Raw genomic sequence first — 18,988 nt, forward strand, 5'->3', positions numbered from 1 at the left:
TTACACATCACAACTGTCTCCATCACACACAGTCTCTTCCACTGAAAACAGGAATCAGGCCCAACTGATCCAACATCATCTATAAAGTCTGGAATGAGTTTGAGTCAACATGAAGAAAACTGGTCCTATGAGTGAACTGCTGTCACCTCTATGACACACACAGACAGTGAGGGCTCAGCAGCATTTAAACATGATGCTGAGATTAACAAACATATGCAGGAGGCAGGGAAGTAAATACATGTCAAACCTAAAACTGAAAGCCCCTTCAGCGACCCCTAGAGGCTCAGAGTGTCCATTACACCCCACAACACAAGCAGAGCTACTGGTCTGCCTGACTCTCTGATCCTTCATCTGACTGAGGTTTTGCTGTGGACTGATGGACTGATGCTGAAGTCAGTCTGGTCCTGGATCTGTCATCTCCTCTGAACTTTAGACTAGAAACACTCAGCAGAGCGGAGTCACCTCCACTGCTGTCTGTAGTCCTCCTGCTCTGTTCCGCACCTTTACTATCACACATGTAGGAGTGGAGCAGGTCATGTGACTGATGAGATTCACCTGCACTCACCGGACCACACTCACCTGCTACTCTTACATCATCTGAGGTGGAGTGTGTGGTGACAACACTAAAAACAAACATTTCTTGTAACTTTTTTTTGTATTGTGAGAAACAAGAGACACCTGTCTGAATAAACTCAGTCTGCTACAGAACTGTCACAGTTTTCTTTTGGGAGGTGTACAACATGACTGTGTGTGTGTGTGTGTGTGTGTGTGTGTGTGTGTGTGTGTGTGTGTGTGTGTGTGTGTGTGTGTGTGTGTGTGTGTGTGTGTGTGTGTGTGTGTGTGTGTAAAGTCACAGAATGAACAGAAGGAAGAGGACCTGATTGATCAGCACAGAGGAGCAGATGTGCTCCAGCACAGAGCTGATGGAGCTGGATTCACTCAGTTAATGATCAACTGTGCAGGCTTTGTAATAAGCCTCATTTCCTCTGCACAGTGCTAGCATGTGCTTCCTGTTTATAGCCAGAGGCAATACTGACACACACACACACACACACACACACACACACACACACACACACACACACACACGGGTGAATTTCTATTGATTCTATTTGATTGATAACATTTAGTGAAGAAGACTTTTGACTCACCCTGTCATGGCGACATGGTGACACCTGCCCTGTTTCCCCTTCTCCCCCTCACCCTCACAACCTCTCTCTAGCTCTTGTGTTTCAATAGACCTTCCCAAACCTGTCCACCTGCTGTCCTCAGTCACTCATTACCCAGTTAGTCCCACAGTACCTTCCCAGGTTGCTCTACAGTCATTCCTCCTCCACTGCTCCCATCTCCACCCTGCCACCTGTGCTCTGACCTGACTTCCTGTCTCCTCCCTGACAGATTTGTTCACCTGTTGAGACTGTCTTCTTTTATTAAACCTGTTCTATGCTGATGTATCTGACATTGGATCCACTCCCCTTGTTGCCTGATACCTGTCAAACTGTGACGCTGTATTATTCCTGATTTAACTTGATGCAGTGTTTCAGACAGAGCAGAGTCAACAAGTGAGAAGTCTACAGTTTTACCAACAGTCCATACATTACCTTCTCCTGTGTTTTATTCTAAGTGTTGTCGAAGTGTTGATATCAATAAGAAGAAGGCTTGGATCATGGCTAATCACAAAGTTCCAGAAGTCCTGACGGCTGGTTTTAAGGCTCAGTTTCTGAATACAGGCTGTGTGCATTTCTCTGTGGACTGAGGCTTTGATACTTTCACAGTATTAATATAGAACCTAGACCTGCTTTATAATCACAAACACATGGACATCTACATTTAGACTGTGTGGAGCTTTAAATGATTCAAATCATCTCTGTAGAGGGAAAAAAAGGTGAAAGTTATTCCCTGTGTAAAGGACAAAAGAGCAACAAAACACAAGTTGCCATAATTAATTCAGAAGGATCCTGTTCAGCATGCACATTAAGTTCTGGATAAACTTATCAGGGGAGAAGTTCTGCTCGTCTTTGTCCTTAGCACAGCTGAAAAGGCCATGTGTCATTTCTGCCCTTTATGCATATGCATGGCCTTATGTTGTAGCACTGCCAGTCACACTCACAGGACCACAGGCAGAGTTAAACATGGCAAACTGTGCCATGGAACTGGCACAATCATCCGGAACTAAGGTTAAGTTGCAGCTTCATGAGCAGCAGCTGAACTACTGTCCCCCTGCTGCACATTCATTCAGCCTCTGGTCACAGCTCAATCAGCGGAGGGGGGAGGGTGAAAGACACATTCATCATATTAGAGAATGTGCATATAAGAAATAAATAAAGAGACAGAGAGAAATGATCCCAAACAAAGAGAAAATTATCTTCAAAACTTTAATTATCCTGATAACGTGTGTCTGAACGGCAGCTTCTACCCAATCAGACAGTTTGTCTCCGAGGGTCAGATCTGCTGGGTGTATTTTAATCTCAGCCACAGAGCAGCTACAGTTAAAGAACGGCCTGTGGCAAAGCTGCAGCTGAAATATTGTCAGTGTGAATCGACTGAACGGAGCTCTGACCCTCCCTCGCTCCTGCCTTCATCTCCTCCAGAGTTACACTGATATCTGGGGCCAGCACGGAGTTTTAATGAAATCTGATCAAATCTGTGATTTACATACATATCACCCTCCACTGACTGTGAGGAATCATCATAACCTGGCACATTTTATTCAGGAGAACCGGCTCCACTCAGAGGTGTGGTCGATGACAAGTGACTTTTATTTCTTTAGAACGCGTCTAAGTGCTCAGTTCAGCTGGCATCTGATTGGCCAGCAGTGCAGCCCAACACACCCATCAGCACGCCCTCTTTCAGGGATTATGTCTGATTTCCTGACAGACAGAAACTTCAACTTTTTACAATGAATAAACAAATAATAAATCTCTTGGATAAACTGTAAAATGCATCGTCGCAAAGCTGAAAACACAACACAACAAAACATGATACGCTGGTGTAGTTTAATCTACTATGTGTCTGCTGTGACACATTTTACCTTCATCAAAAATATTGCAGCTCCTGTCATTTGGATATTGCACTCAGCCATATTGTGAGCTTGATAATATTTCAATTAATTGTTCAGCCCTAATATAACATAGTTCAAAATAACATAACCTTAAACAACTACAGCAACCAAAGGCAGGAGTATCCAACATTTCACAGATAAAATTCACACTAAAAACTGAATCTTAGATTAATCTGACAAATGAAAACCATTAACAATGATGATTAATCCTATAGCTGGTTGTGATGTAAAGGCTCACACATCATAAAAACATAGTTATTGTTCCCACCCAACAGCATTAGCATAAGTCTATACTTTAATGTAGAGATTCAAGTTGCTCTATGATGTAAATCATAGTTACAACAGAAAACTGGGGAGAAAACGTTTCTCACTCATTTACATTACTTGACAGAGACTGAGGCCTTTGACAGAGCATTACATCGTTCTCTGGTCTAATAGACTGAGCCGTCTGCAGAGGCGCATCACTTCTGCCTCAGAAACAACAGTGACGAGACACTGACAGTGATATTATACCACTGGACCCTGAATCTTCATTTATTCTCTGAATTGTTCTGATACATCAGAGGTGATGAATGTATCCAGCAGCACCAGAGTGGAATCATATCTCCTTCCTCCTGCTCTGTTTTCTCCTCACCCGTCAGTGGTCTCAGTGGAGACTGAGGCCTGGAGCATCACCACAGTGCAGACTGCCTCTCTCCACCCTCTGTTGATCCTCTCCACCTGGCAGCCAGCCAGACACTGCTGTGCCACTGGCCTTCGCTCCAGACGCCTGCAATCTTTTGTTTTTCTATTTTCATCCATCTTGGTGGGTTCCTCTGCCTCCCCTCCCCACTCCTCCTCCTCCTCCTCTCTCTCCCATCAGTCGTCTTTTCCCTCTCTCTCTGTCTCTCCTCTCCTCCCTCCCTGCCCTCTGAGGAAAGAGCATCTTCTGTGAGGCTTTTAAAAATAGAAGCTGCTGAAAAGCAGAAAGTGATGGACACTTGAAGATGCAGCTCAGGTAACCTGAGAGGACCTGCAGAGGAAAAGGTCTTTCATTCAAGGACGACTGTGGGCTGAATGATGTAGTGATGCTCGAGGGACGAGCCACAGAAAAGATGAAGCTTAAACTGTGAATTTCTATCAGCTGCAGCTGCACAGTTTGATTTATGATATGGGCTGTTTGAAACTGACTTTTGTCCAATCAGATACCAACTGAGTCGGTTCAACCTGGAAAATAACATCAGCCACATTTCATGCACCTGGACCCATGTGGCTTTAACAGACATATTGAACAGGAACCAATCAACAATCAGCAATCAGTAATCAACTGGTCAACAGTAGAGATCAGTACAGATCTACCTGACATCACCTCCAAAAAAAAAAAAACACTCTCAGTGACCAAAGGGAACACCACCAGTTAGTTAATCACATCACTGAACGGCTAAAGAAAAGAGAGTCAAAGTAATCAATGATTCATCGTAATCAAGGTAAAAGTTTGAAATAATGGTGACATTGATTTGAAGTCATATGGTCCAGCTCTATCCTGAGCTTCACCACTTATATTCTAAAGCAAAAACACTACAGCATATGAGAATCTGTTGAAAACCACAGCTCCCATTACAGCAGTGTGTGTGTAACTGTTCCTCTGCTGTGTATTATCCATGACACCCACCCAACCTCTTCTTTAACAGTCCCTGTCAGTGGAGTCAGTGGATTTCCACTGTCACAGATGTCACTGTGACAGTTCCAGTATCACTTTGTGTCTGTAAAGATGTCTGACTCCTCAGATGGAAACCCAGCATCTGGTTATATTTGTAAACTACAAAACAGTTCAGAAACTGTAGATTAAACAGAGTAGTCCAGCCCCTCCTCGTCTGAACGACTCTCTCTCTCTCGCCAGGTGAAGTATTAAAACCCAGCATTTAGCCCAGGGGGGTGGTTTTTCTGACTCCCATGCCAGGTGAGCAGCACACACACACACACACACACACATTCCTGAACCGACACACTATGCTAGATGATCATAGTGATGCCAGCAGGTTTCCCTAATGCAGAATTAATTCACCTATCACTGGGCACCGCCCCATCGCACCCAGGGTCCACCTGGCCTGGTTACATCCCATCTGCACTGGAGGCTCCATTTAACTGAACGGCAGCCAGGAGAAGAGATGACTGGGAGAGCAGCCATACGGCGTCGTCTGCTGCTGTGGACTACACACTGTGTACTCCGTGTCCCGGGCTGATATTCAGTTTTGTGTAAATGTTAAATATATCTCCACTGTTTTAATGACCCTTCACTGGTTTTAAACTTTGCAGAGTGTAGCTACAATAAAAAGGATTAAAGGTGAGAGAAAATGCAGCACCACTGTAAAATGCTCAGGTTTCTCTTTGATTCATGATTCTTCATCTTGTGTATAAACAGAAATGAATCTCCAGAGAGCTGGCCTGTAGCAAGATGTGGGACCCCTCATGTATTCCACTCATACACCACAGACAGTCTTTTCCTGTCTGTTTATAAAGCACTGTAAAGTATGAACCACTGGATGGTGATAAACTTTGTCATAAATGTGACATGAAACAATTCAAAAGGCACCAAACAGCTCTGTGTAGCTGTGCAACTCCATCACTTCCTGTCACTCAGTAACAGACACTGGCAAGTTTGACACTGAGTCCAGTTCAGCCTCCAGATCTCGATCCAGTAGACCCCCTTTGGGATGTGGTAGAACAGGAGACCTGCAGTCTCAGAGGAAAGTTTCAACAACATGAAAAACTGAGGAGCCAGAGGACACATGTATTGTGTGCTACAACACTGACATCTGCTGGTCATACACCTGAACTGCAGCACTGAAACCCAGGGGTCTTCAGTAAGAAGCTTTAGGGAAATTATAACAGGATTTAGCTTCTGGGATATTTTACATCCACATGACCTCTTTACTTTCCTGTGTTCTTTATCAAAGAGAACAAAACTTAATTTGGATCAGAGGCCCAGCTGTTTTCCCATGGATCCTACAAAACATGGAATTCCTAATTGCATCTTAACAACCGCTGTAAAGCCCTAGAGAAGAAAAAATGATGTCTGAAGTTTATCATTAACATCAATAACAGGCAGATTGTTGAGCTGTTGATGTTAGTACAGAAGCTGCTTGCACCTGTGTCACTCTTTATAACCGCGTCGAACCTGGAGGCAGATGGACTAAAACAAGCAGGTTTTCTTTGGTGTTTTTCATGCAACATGATGCATTTATGGTCACAGTTCACCATCTTCTAATGGCGACTTCCTGCAGGATCATGATAAAGTTTCAACAACATGAGGAACTGAGGAACTACCCAGTGTTAGTGTGGTGTTCCTAATAAAGTGATCAGTGAGTGTGTATCCACAGCAGCATGCTGCAGTTGCACTTCACTTTACGATGCTCGTTAGATCGCCCCTTTGTGATGACAGAGCTGCAACCGACACTTTGTTAAACTTTCCTCAACAGACAAGCCAACGTTGACACTCCCTCAGTGCAGCAACTGGGTAAACCAGGGAGGGTTTGAACCTCTCTCTCAGCTCTCCTGCCTTCCAGTAAAGACTTACAGTGTTAGCTGTTATCCCCATTTATACAATTCATGACTACAATGACAAGGGGAGGCAGTGGGACGCAGCCGGGAGGAGGCCCCCTCACCCTACCTGTGTGGGTGGGTGGGCGTGAGTGTGTCCTTCAGACATATTTGGACAACACATCATAGAAGAAGCTTTTGAAGTATTCTGAGGCCATTACTGAAATATTTCAATAATGAAGTGGGTGTCCACAGCGTTCACACGCCTCTCTGCTTCCTTTCCTGTCATTTATCAGAGGAAGTCAGTCACTGCCGACACCTGACACCCTGGGGTCAGATTTCTCAAAACAGGAACATACATACTTTGGTGCATTTTTAAGCACCAGATCAGTTTTAGCAGGGAACCCCACCAACCATGAAACCACCGGTGACAGATGGTACAATCCCACTGGAGCTCACCAAACAAGGCTCAATGGTGCAGGAACATGGGAGTTGTTCTGACTGCCCCAACATCTTTAATTCATAGTGGAAAAAACATATTCCATTCAGAAGCAGAAGCGGAGCGTGCTCTGGCAGATTTAGATCTGCAGCTCCCAGGGCAGCGTGGCCCATATTCAGTATGGAAGCCAACAGCAGAGGGGAATTTAACATACTTTATTTATATCTACAACTGTGTGTCGTTATTATCTGACAGTGTGTCACTTAGACACCAGGAGGTCACTTCAGTCACAGTTCAGAAAAGGAAACGTCAGCATCAACCTCTGCATCACCTTCATCAGGGAGGAGGAGTGCACCCGTCAGCTGCACAGCTCCAGACCGAGCGTCGCACTAGGTGTGTACAGAATGAAAAGAGAGCTGCAGGAAAAATAGATGCAGCCAAAAATATTGAGTTTGAGAGGAGTCTGAAACTGAAGTCGGGACATGTTCTTCAAGGCTACAGAAATAAAAACCTGACAGTCAGCAGGCCCCTGGAGAAATACCTCACATATCACAAACTGTTGCAACAGCACCACCATGTGGACACTTATAAAAACCACCTATCTGCCCAGTCTGTTCCTGTTCTGGCTGTTCAGGCTGATGCGAGCTGGACCCCTGGATCAATAACACAAAACACAGAAATGGAATCACTTGCTCAATATGTCAGAAAATAAGGTAAATAAGAAGGTTCTTCTTTGGAGTAAAGCACACAATTCTCCATGGGCTACAGAGCTCCATGCTATTTTTGAGGAAGCTGAATTATAATATACACTGAGGTCCAAAAGTATGAGACCAGAAAGCTGTCACAAACATCTAGACCTCACTGTATGTACAGTAATAATTTGTCACATAGCATTAACACAAGCAGAAAGATTTGTTCCAAATAAATAAATGTGACCCTGAACCTCATCTTACACTGAAGCTGCAGAGGAGTCACAGATCTTTAGTTACACAGCTCCTTCCTCTGGCTCTCCAATGTGCCAATCATATCCAAAACATCAGGAGGAAAACAGCATGTGTCAAATGTGAAAATTGCTGTGATGAGTTAAGAAGGATCTCTATAGTTAATGAAATGTAATGTAACGATGACAATGACAGAATGAGATGGTTGTTGAACGCTTTAAACCCAGTGGATGGTTTGTTCTGCTTCAGAAGTATTATGTGTCATTTATTTGGCTGCTCTTGATCTGCTTTCTTTTCCTAATATTGGTATTTTAGTAGCCTGCCTGGGCTCCAAATCAGTCAGTCAATCAATCAGTCAATCAATCAATCAATCAATCAGTCAACTATGATGCTGTTAAAGTTCCTTGCCTTTCTTATCCTGTGTGCTCTCTCAGCTGGTTAAATCCACAGCAGCTGTCTGTAATCACACCACAGTTTCTCCAGGAAATCACATCCCATTTGTAATCTTATCAGGTTCAGCTCTTCCTGCTGTACCAAGTCACAATGTCACAGGTCTCTTCTTGTGTGTAATGCAGTGCACAACACTGTTCACCGGTTTGGTTTAGAGTTTGAGGAGAACAGTCCTCTACAGCTTTGTGTGTGTGTGTGTGTGTGTGTGTGTGTGTGTGTGTGTGTATGTTTAGGTCCAGATATCCTCTCTCTTCTTCTTATGTAAGACCATTAATGCTGAGGTTTCACTCACACACACACACACACACACACACACACACACACACACACACACACACACACACACACATACACCACTGGGAAAGAAATGCAATTAATTTTAAATTAATTAGAAAATAAATCTCCTACAGTTAAATGAACTAATAAAACACTGTTATTGTGAAAATCTATTAAATGAATTATTTCTCCATTTGCTGGTTAATTAATGTATTTCATTGTATTAATTCTTGTTATTATCATAATGTTTGAGATGTATTTGTATTTTTATTTGACTTTAGTTTATAGTCCACAGTACAATGGCTTAACATTTTATATTTTATTGGTTTTTATTTTAAATTAAACTGATTAATGTGATTTTGACGTATGATTCCACAAACATGTTTGGAAGATGGAGTTAGACATAGAAACCTGAGAGCTGTTGGCCTGACTCCATGAGTCCCCATATTTAAAAGGTACTACATGTAAGAAAGCAATTTACAAGTACAAATTACTTTTTTATTGCCAGTCTGCGCATGGATTGTAACGCACTGAAAAATGAGACTTTCCCAGACTCTCACTTCATGTAACAGCCTGTGGACTGATTCCTTTGTAAAGGACTCGGGAAAATCCAAAGGATGTGACATTTACACTCCCTGCTGCCTTGATCAGTGCCTCTCTTCTGCTCCCCTACAGAGCCAACAGTGAGCAACACTAGCTAATGTTAGCTTAGAAATGGAGTCTGCTAACATCAAGAAACGACAAGCTCCCAGCACGACACCGTCTCCAACACAAACCCCAGGTTTATCGAATGAAGGGCGTGTGACCAAACGGGAATGTGACTGATGTTCGGGGGAAACTGGGGTCAGACTCAGCTGATAGCAACATTACACTTAACAAATCCTATTTAAAAAAACATAACATTAATGAAAACTATAGTCTCGCGTGGCCAGACCGGTGTCCACACTTCATTCAGCTCTGGAGAGTCGAACATATTGTTTATAGTCAAACTTTAATAACAGTGTAACTTAAGTCATCTCATCTACAGAATAAATATAATGCCAGTCAATCACATTCAGGGTCACGACATAGGACTGGCCTATGACACAACCAGTGCCCATGGATTATCAATAAGGTCCATAAAGTTTTTGCCGTCCCTGTCAGTTTCTTTAGCGGCCCTCTCTGCCTGTCCTTCAGGGTGCACATGAGAGCGAGCTGGGTGCCAGAGAGACAGGCCGCCACCGGCTGATGTTCCTTTGATGCACTCGCCAGGCTCTCGTCTGCAGGCCAGTTAATCCCATTCGAAGGTCCACGCAGTTTGGCGGCGACAGAAAGGCAGACTGCTCCCTCTTCTCCTGGTAATTGTCACTATCCAAGCACCATACAGGGCTGAATTTCTTCCCCAGTAAGACATCACATCACTGTTTTGTCCGATGCCCAGGATGCTTACTCGTGCCGACCTACGGAGTGCAAGCATCTGCACATGTGCAAGCACGAGCAACATGATGTTGACTGCAGTTCACATACTGACCACTGGTGTCACTAATGACAAGGGTTTTCTAAATGTTACGTATAGAACCTTTAGGATTAATACAAACCTACTGAAGTAGCCATGTCAACCTAAAACACTCTTTCTATATTGTATGTGAGCTGGTGTGATTAGAAATGTTCATTTTAACTGAGGTCAGTGATTAAACTGACAGTTATCTGCACTACATACATACAAGTCGTATGCAAGTCAGCTGTAACACACACTCTCTCACACACACATAAACTAAATATTTCTCCATGGCTGGGAACATGTATTAGGCTCTTATTACACAGGTCAATATGCAAACCTTTCTATACTGTTACAGAGCTGTAGCAAAGCCCCTATATAAGAACACTACAGGAATATTAAAGCCATTAATAAATACTGCAGGTATAACAGGCCCTTAGAACCACAGACAAGTTCTTATCTCATCAACAGACTCAAGGCCAAGCACTAAATTTAACATGATGAGAGAAAAATCTCCCAGAATTTATTATGATTCAATTTAAGTGATGAAACTTTGTATCACTACTAGTGCTGTTTAAAATAAAAGAATCATATATTTTCTATATAAACGTGTAGACTGTGCTGCAACAGTGGTGGACAGTAAATTAGCTCCAGTGCTGTATTTAAGTGTTTGTACTTGTGTATTAAGTATTATTATTAAGCTGAGTGATTTGCAGGAGATGAATAAGGCATGATTCAATACACACTTTAAAGAAACTACTACATTCCAGCAGTCCGTAGAAATCTTAGGTTAAAGGGGAGAAAACACCATAAAGTAACATCCTTCAGGTCACTGCACTCTCAGCACTGATGCTGATCCCCTGTGGAGACATCATGACGGTAGGACCAGGACTAATGTTGACGCACATTATTACCAGTCACTATTAAGTGATTTCATAATATAACTACACTCCTCACTGGATGCACACAGACGGTGTAGAGCTACTAAAGGACAGATAGAGGAATATAGCCGCCTGTGATCATGAAAGGTATTAAAATACAGCAAGGTCACCATGTAATTAACAACAGTAACACAGACTCACACACAAGTGCACACATTAACAGCACAGGAGCAGACTTTTGTGATAAGTGCTGTTTTCAGATGTGTGACATCCACTGGGTGACATGACATAATCGACTATAAATACTCCACTTTTTCCTTGAGTCACCTCCCTCACAGTCAGATGTGCTCTGATCCACTTCCAGAGCTGAGAGACAGACCTGACTCACCCTGAGTGCTGCCCAGGATGCAGCCCTGGGGCCTAACCAAACAAGCCCAACTTGACAGCCCTGAAAATCACTGTCCTCTGCAATGACACTTCTCCTCACACATCACACACACACACACAGGCCTCTGCAGATGCAGACGGCGAGGCCGGGCCCGGTCATTTCACCGGACTTTGGTGCCTTTGATCGCGATTTGCGCAGAGCAGCACAAATCCCACAAAACCGCAGCATCATCCAGAAGATGCGCAGAGAGGCGGGGGGCCGTGTGCACCGGGTGCCGTGCACACTGCAGAGGGACGGGACGTTAGCGCTTGGTGTTTCGCGGACGAGACTGGAGCTGCAGCATTCCGTCCCGCTGTCATTTATCACAACCTCCGTTCTCATGGTCACCCCGAACCGGCCCCGCCAGAACCGGGACGCCACCCGATGCGTCACTGCGATGGAGCCACAGCTACAGTGGGAAGTGGAAAGGCTCCGCTTACCTGCGCTGGTCCGCCGCTCCTCTCCCCGCTGCTGCACCGCGCACTGTCAGCTCCGCACAGGCATCAGAGACAGTCCGCCTCCGTCACCGGAGCTCTGACTCCGTGTTTCCTGTCGATGCGGTGCAGGTCTCTCTCTCTCACCCCTCCCCTCTGTGGTTCTTCTATCCCCGGTGTGTCACACGTGGGTCTGACGGGAGCGGGAGGGGGCCGCCTCAGCTGTCTTTAACGTGGTCCGTTAACACATGATGTCACATGCTTGACAAAAACATTCAGATGAGTTCAGGCTCATGATGCTCTCTTCAAATGTCTCTGTCCTTCACTGAGCTCAGTGTCTTTCAAGCAGTCACATTTCACTCAAACATAAAAACTCAAATACACGGTTTGTGTTTGTCTTGTTGGGGGGGGGCAAGTGCAGACGTGGGCCAGAGCCCTAGACATATCATGAATTATTACTCCTTAAACACATGTACCACTTGTCTTGAAATATTAATCAATTTCAGAACTGTTATGCAATAGAAACTAACTCACGAACTATTTTGACCTTAAATGTGAGATGTTAGTATGTTAACACTTTAGTTACGCTGTAAGCTTGTATGTGTGTGTAAATAGTCCCATTTTGCTCCTTGACGCTTACTGTCTCTTTTTCAGCATCCGTAGTTGTACCTTTAGTGTGCTGTCCTTTTTAATCTTGCCTGAGCAGGATGTGGATGCGAGTGGAGTCAGCTGGCTGGTAACAGGTTGGCAGCTGGATCTCAGATGAGGTGGCGCCAGCTTCTCTGTATGGATGGCAGGTCTCTTGCATCAAAGGAGTTTTCACTGTAGCGCCCACCTGGAATTAGCACACAAGATGCAGAGAGCTTCCACTGGTGTTACTTTAATTCTCTCCTCTTTTCACCACTGGCATTTGACACCTTCTGACACCGTGAAAACTATGAAAAATAACAGAAATACAAATGCCATAGTACCAGATTTCACCATCCAATAGAAAAGATAAATAAAATGAACCACTCTTTTACGAGTACACCATTAGCCTCCTCCTACCTCCTTCTGCTTCCAAGGGCGCTAAGTTTGAGCTCAGCCTGCTAGCAGCCCGTCTTCCTCACACACACCTCGCAGTAACAGTCCTTACATGAGAAATACAATGACACAAAACACGATAAAATGACCTTTCACAACTGTCAACACAAGATACGTCATGTTAATAGTTTGTTTGCATGTTTTACCAGTTCTGTAGCATCGTGAGCATGTTGTTTTTTGCTGAGACGGGAGCGGGAAATCTAGCGTCTTCGATGACAGGAAGCAACAAAACAAGAGTGGTGCTCTTCAAAATAAAAGTACAAAAGTAAAGTGGCATAACTGCATAACTTATCATAAACAAGATTAACTGCCATTTACATGAACCTCCAGCACTTCTCCAGAGACCCGAGGAGTTCTCTGGACAAAGTTCAATACAATAGAGTTTATTCTACTACATTATTACATGAGTACTCAGTAGTTATTACTACATTATTTTGTAGTAATAATGTAATGTTATTATGTATTTTCAAGGTAATGGTTGTTTTTTTAAGGAAAAATGGGTGGATCTTCCACCGAAGAGACCGGTATATAAGATGAGGAAGATAAGATATATTATTACATGAGTATTCAGTAGTTATTACTACATTATTATATGAGTAGTCTGTAGTTATTACTACATTATTACATGAGCACTCAGTAGTTATTACTACATTATTACATGCGTATTCAGTAGTTATTACTACATTATTATATGAGCACTCAGTAGTTATTACTACATTATTATATGAGTAGTCTGTAGTTATTACTACATTATTATATGAGTAGTCTGTAGTTATTACTACATTATTACATGAGCACTCAGTAGTTATTACTACATTATTACATGCGTATTCAGTAGTTATTACTACATTATTATATGAGTAGTCTGTAGTTATTACTACATTATTATATGAGTAGTCTGTAGTTATTACTACATTATTACATGAGCACTCAGTAGTTATTGCTACATTATTACAAGAGCATTCAATAGCCATGGGTCGGACCAAACCCATCTTTGACCTCAGCCTTCCTTTGGATCTGAACTACACACCTGTGAACGTTAGTGACTGTATGCTGAGGTTGCTACGCTGTCACAGCAACTAAATCTGTTCACAGAAGGATCAATACCTGGCAAAATACTCAAAACCACCTCTGTGGTAGTTCTGGCTACAGTAGGTGTGTCGAGGACCACATTTTGCCATCATTATGCGTACACATGCACACACACACACAAACACACCAAACAATACTGGTCCCACTGTCGTGGTGGGACTGGTATTGCCTCTAATTAGCTGCTATATGTTTGTGCAGTAAACAGCTCACACACAGTCCAGTTGGTTAAGAGTTGTGTTCAGATTGAGGTGGAGTTGTCATTATTATATTAAGAGTAAATAGGGGACCATGCAAGTGGAGAAGAAAATAATGAAGCTCAAATGAGGTTTCTATCTGGTGGAAACGTATACAGGCTACAGCCTATAATCACAACCTGAATATCAAAAGCTGTAGATATATTCTATCATACAGGATCTACACCATATGACTGCAACAACACTTCCTGGGCCAGCAGCCACAACATCAACACATGAGCCTACACAGTGTAGCTGGATGACATATACACAACCGCATACTGCCCCACCTCCCACAATTGAGTTCTGTGATTCAGATTCTTCCATCAGTCACACAGAAACACACACACACACACACACACACACACATACACACAATGATCGATTCATAATGTGAAAACAAATAAGCTGACCTGTATCATACAGGATTTCCACCATGTCACTCATGCTGGTAAAGAGAAAATCGTTACATGGACATGTATGCTGTTGCTAATTAACCACATTGTTAAATCAATTACCTTTATCTTTATCTCTGTCTCTAAAACTATCAATATCACTTCAGGTTTAACTCTGGTTTTCGGTCCTATGATGGTGGTTCACTTGTTACCAGGGTAAATCACCATGATAACTGATGCTGAACTCTTAACCTGCTCCAGGCCTGGTTAACTTCAGAGGATCAGATCAAAACATGTCAACAGTTCAACTACTGACCAATCAGATACCTGGAAAATCTGAGTCATCATTTCTACAGGATCCTGACAGGGACAAAAGAGTTTAGAATAAAGCAATAAATAATTCAGATCAGTAGATGTTTGTACAGATCAGTGGAGTCATTCTGCTGTTGGAGTCTTTCCATGTGTCCTCTCTGGTTTTAAAACAGAGCTTCTAACAAACAGGAGAGTTTATCACTAAATAACTCCATCAGAACTATTAGAGCTTCATCTGAACTGAACACAGATTCTTTCATCCACAGGATCCTGACAGTGATGAAGCTGTGACTCTCCTCTTCATCACTGCAGCTCAGAATAACATGAGGAGACTCTGTGAGCAGAAGTGGAAGTAAAAACTAAACCTCTAATGTCTCTGATTAGAGCAATGATCAACTCTATTTCTCATTATTATAAATGAACATTTGAGTCAGGTTGACCTTATCAACTATTTTTATTTTCTTCTCCTCTCTGATCGGCAGCACTAGCTGTCCGACATGACTTTCACTTTTTTTTCTTTTTTTTTTAATCCTTATCATATGTTGATAATAGTTTGTTCATAGTCAGACAGAACAGTGAAAATACTCACCCAGTAAGAAACTTAATGATAATTCATTCATTTATTTACAGGAGTAAACAGTAGTAAAGTAGTAAATACTTCTGGTGATGTTGATTATAATTAACAGCTTTTTCACATAAACACACTGGTGGCCATATAGGTAGACTCAGGGTTAATGGAACCAGTTCATAATGCGTCAGGTTATCCAGGATGGCCAACGTTAGGTTCAGTTAAACCAGATGATGAAAAGATGTCCTGGGTTTGTTGAACCTGCTTCATAGTCAGACCTCTGGTGACCTACCTGTTATATCCGCATCTCAGTTGGACTCAGGTGTAGTTGAGGGTGGGGCAATTGAACAAGTGGGTGTTGCAGGGCTGCGACTGACCTAGCTCTGACCTGACTCGTCATCGTCATGATACAGATGCAGCCTTTTTTCTCATTATTATTTCTTCTTCTTATTTTTTATTTTGTTATTTTTTCTTCTAACATCTTTATTAAAAATAGATGTCACATGTAATGGAAAATGAATTTACTCTTGTGTTACTCTGATGAAAGTGCCCTGCTGTGACCTGTGTGACATGGCCTCATGCTGTTGTCTCCTCTGTAATCTGTCTGACCTCGCTTGTTGCAAAGCATCTGATTGTTGCAAAGAGGAGATTGTTTTGAATTCCACCAGTTGATTCCCAAGAGTTGGTTCACCTTGACAGCAGATATCTCAGACGCCTGTGACTACACTATATAACTGAGAGATTCTTCTGTCACCTTGTCTTACACTCTGCAGACTGCAATGTTCTCTGTATGACTGTGTGGCCTTCTTTGCAAAGAATAAACTGGAGAAAGACAATGAGGTGTGTAACTGGTGTGTAACTGCCCAGATTTTATTCATATAGCCCACTATCACAAATCACATATTTGTCTCAAAGGGCTCAATAATCTGTACAGAGTACAACACTTCTGTCTACAGACCCTCAGAATGGAGAAGCAAAAACTTCCCAAAATAAAAAAAAAATGGAAGAAGCCTCAGGAAGAGGAGGGGTCCCTGCTCCAGGACAGACGCACAATAGATAGACGTTGTGTTTACAGAATAGAGCAACACAGTAGACTGTAAACATTAATGAAGAATGTGATCCTGGAGGAGACTGAGCAGCTTCCACCAACAGTCTGGACTGCACAGTCAAGCACATCCTACATCTATAAACAAATAAGCTTCATACATTAAGCTGCTGTATTTCCACTCATACATGCAGAGACAGTTAGGACTCCTGTCATCTCGCGGCCCACACAGCAGTTCATTAGACTCAGGCATACTGATGAACATAAAGATCCACCTCTGACCACATGGAGGCTTCCACATGTTTGGTTGCTTATTTATTCTCTGACTGTTGAGCTGACTAATATTTAGAAATACTGCAGAGAAATGTACATTTACACTGCCAGTACCAGTAAACCTCCAGCAGGTGTCAGTGTTATCACATCAGGCTCCTCAAGTCAGACAGGCCGTGTCGCTGACTGCTGGTTAACTGGAGCCAACCAATCAGAAAGGACGCTGACATGGCGGGCGTCCTCTCCACTGGACAGGCTCCAGTCCTTTCCAGCCATGAGTCAGTTTTCAATTCAATTCAATTTTATTTGTATAGCACCAAATCATAATATACATTATCTCAAGGATCTTTACAGGGTCAGGTCAAGACCTTACTTTGTTAAAGAGAAAAACCCAACAGTTCCCACAAAGAGCAGCGCTTGGTGACAGGGGGGAGGAAAAACTCCCTTTAACAGGAAGAAACCTCCAACAGAACCGGGCTCAGGGTGGGGGGGTCTGCCTCGACCGGTTGGGTTTAGGAGAAGATAAAAAGAGGGGGTGGGGGGAGGAGAGAGGAGAGAAGAGAGAGAGAGAGAGACCAGGAACAGCTGTGTCGGTAATGGTGTTATCAATAATAATGACAGGTAACAGTGGTTAATAGTAATGATGAGTAGTGGTGGATCTGGATCCTGCTGCTCCAGAGGCAGAGAGACCTGCAGAATGAGGACAGAGAGAGAGGGAGAGAGAGGAGAAGCACAAACTACAGGAGAGAAATAAATTACAAAGTTAATGGCATGAAGTCATCGAGAGAGAGAGAGAGAGAGAGAGACAGAGAGAGAGAGAGAGAGAGAGAGAGAGAGAGAGAGAGAGAGAGCCCAGTGCATCATGGGAACCCCCCAGCAGTCTATCTCTATAGCAGCATAACTAAGGGATGGGTCAGGACATACCCGAGCCAGCCCTAACTATAAGCTTTACTAAACAGGACAGTTTTAAGCCTGATCTTAAAGGTAGAGAGGGGGTCTGCCTCCCGAACCCACACTGGGAGCTGGTTCCACAGGAGAGGAGCCTGATAGCTGAAGGCTCTGCCCCCATTCTGCTCTTACAAACTCTGGGAACCACAAGTTGACCTGCATTTAGAGAGCGAAGTGTCCTCTTGGGAAAATAGGGAACTATAAGCTCCTTAAGACCATTAATGGCTTTGTAGGTGAGGAGGAGGATTTTAAATTCTATCCTGGAGTTTACAGGGAGCCAATGCAGAGAAGCTAACACAGGAGAGATGTGATCTCGTTTCCTAGTTCCTGTCAGTACTCGTGCTGCCGCATTTTGGATCAATTGGAGGCTTTTTACTGCATTTTTGGGACATCCTGACAATAAAGAGTTGCAGTAGTCCAGTCTTGAGGTAACAAATGCATGAACTAGCTTTTCAGCATCCTTTAGACACAGAATGGGTCTGATTTTTGCAATATTGCGCAGGTGGAAGAAGGCTGTCCTAGAGACTTGCTTTATATGTGAAGTAAAGGACAAGTCCTGGTCAAAAATGACACCAAGGTTTCTGACTGTAGCACTGGAGGCCAAGGTGATGTCATCCAGAGTCAGTATATTATCACATAGTGTATCTCTGAGGTGTTTTGGGCCAATTACAATAACTTCAGTTTTGTCTGAGTTTAACAGTAAGAAATTACTGGTCATCCAGATTTTTATGTCCTTAAGACACACCTGAAGCTTGGCTACCTGGTTAGTCTCACCTGGCTTCATGGATAAGTACAGCTGGGTGTCATCTGCATAACAATGGAAATTTATCTGGTGCCTCCTAATAATGTTTCCTAGAGGGAGCATATATAGACTGAAAAGTATTGGTCCTAGCACAGAACCTTGTGGAACTCCATGACTGACTGTAGTGTTGATAGAAGAGTCATTATTAACATGAACAAACTGGAGTCTATCTGACAGATATGACTTAAACCAGCTTAGTGCGGTTCATTTAATGCCGACCATATGCTCTAGTCTCTGTAATAAAATCTTATGATCGATGGTGTCAAATGCGGCACTAAGATCTAGCAGGACAAATATAGAGACAAGTCCATTGTCTGAGGCTATGAGGAGATCAT

General features: G+C 43.0%; 1 protein-coding gene across 4 annotated transcripts in view; it reads right to left on the reverse strand.

Moving 5' to 3' along the window:
• nfasca (neurofascin homolog (chicken) a) overlaps positions 1-15,442 on the reverse strand; it is a 123,500-nt gene extending 108,058 nt beyond the window's left edge. The window contains exons 1-3 of one of the 4 annotated variants that reach the window (XM_071495244.1): positions 13,135-15,442; positions 12,953-13,035; positions 11,912-12,740 (exon numbers count right to left, since the gene is read on the reverse strand). The gene's annotated coding sequence lies outside the window, so the exon portion shown is untranslated. The remainder of the gene's footprint in view (positions 1-11,911; positions 12,741-12,952; positions 13,036-13,134) is intronic. The other 3 variants (XM_071495246.1, XM_071495245.1, XM_071495247.1) reach the window with 3 other exon arrangements.
• Positions 15,443-18,988: the final 3,546 nt, after the last annotated feature.

Source organism: Trachinotus anak, unplaced genomic scaffold (assembly GCF_046630095.1).
Source record: "Trachinotus anak isolate AG129_WGS33_773 ecotype Australia unplaced genomic scaffold, CSIRO_AGI_Tana_v1 ptg000013l, whole genome shotgun sequence".
Lineage (NCBI taxonomy): Eukaryota > Metazoa > Chordata > Actinopteri > Carangiformes > Carangidae > Trachinotus > Trachinotus anak.